Genomic DNA, 1,247 nt, shown 5'->3' on the forward strand with positions numbered 1-1,247 from the left:
GTACTGGACTGCAAAGTCAGTTTGAACTGCAAGGTCAACAGTTCAAGCTTACCAGCTGCTCCTTGGAAACCCTGTACAGGGTTGCTATGTGTAAGAACAGACTTGACACACTTAATGACAGCAACATGTGTATTACTATGTGCTTATTACATGGTGAGGAGCTGTAGAATAAGCAATTGACTGCTAATCATAAAGTTTCAGATTCAAACCTATCAGCCACTCCTTGGAAACACTATATAGGGTCACATCAGTTGGAACCAATGCAACAACACATAAAAACAACAAGTGTCAGGTTCTGTATTAAGTGTGGTTTGTTGTTTTTAAGTGTTGTCAAGTCAGTTGTAACTCATACTGACTCTGTATAGGGTTTCCAAGGAGCAGCTGGTGGGTTTGAACCACCGACCTTGTGGTTCACAGTCCTATAATGCCACACCAGGAGTCCCATATTAAGTGTTATACATATGAATTCTCTAATCAATTCCTCTATTAGTTCCATGTGATAGGTATTACTATCTATATGCAGATAATAAATAACTGGAGCCTTAAAAAGGTTAAGTAACTGGCCCAAGTCCCTCAAGCAAGTAGTGTAACCAGAATTTCAATCTCAGAATCACCCCAAAAGTCTACTGCCTCTAGATCATATCCCGTGGGAGACTCAGCCACGGCTGAGAGACTGGGGAGACTCAGCCACGGCTCGTCTTCCCAGTTACCTGATAACCTAAAAAATTTCCCAATTAAAATATTATTTTGAGTATTTGCAAGCAATATGCTAACACAGTTGATCAAGTCTATGAAAGCTTTAAGTAACTACTGTTGCCAGACAAAAAAAAAAAACACCTGAAACAAAAAGGATAAATATTTTAAATATATTTGTAAACTATGGATACAACAACAACACTTACTGTTATAAACCAGTAGGAATTGGCTCTGTAAATCAATTTTGAGAAGAAGGCAAGCTGATTCACTGGTGCTATAACATGAAGGTGTAAGTGAGAAATGGAACAGAATGGCGGCATATGGAAACCCATCCTAAAACAGAAAGGGTAATTGACAATTACTGTCTGTTCTAAAATAGCTTAGACCTATTTTTCAGGTTAAAATACATAATTATAAAAGACATACAAAATAATACTCATTTTATTTATACACCAAAATAGTCACAATTTCTCTTCCTTTCATATTAAGTTCACAATAACAAAAATTCTTCATCAGGGAAGAAGGCCTTAACAGAAAATTATGCTTCACCT

At 36.9% G+C, this 1,247-nt stretch overlaps 1 protein-coding gene across 1 annotated transcript in view; it reads right to left on the bottom strand.

Annotated features, from left to right (window-relative positions):
- The window catches only part of HINT3 (histidine triad nucleotide binding protein 3), a 35,607-nt gene that overhangs the window by 1,898 nt on the left and 32,462 nt on the right, over positions 1–1,247 (bottom strand). The window lies entirely within an intron of this gene.

Source organism: Chrysochloris asiatica, unplaced genomic scaffold (genome assembly GCF_000296735.1).
Source record: "Chrysochloris asiatica unplaced genomic scaffold, ChrAsi1.0 scaffold00013, whole genome shotgun sequence".
In the NCBI taxonomy this organism is placed as follows: Eukaryota; Metazoa; Chordata; class Mammalia; order Afrosoricida; family Chrysochloridae; genus Chrysochloris; species Chrysochloris asiatica.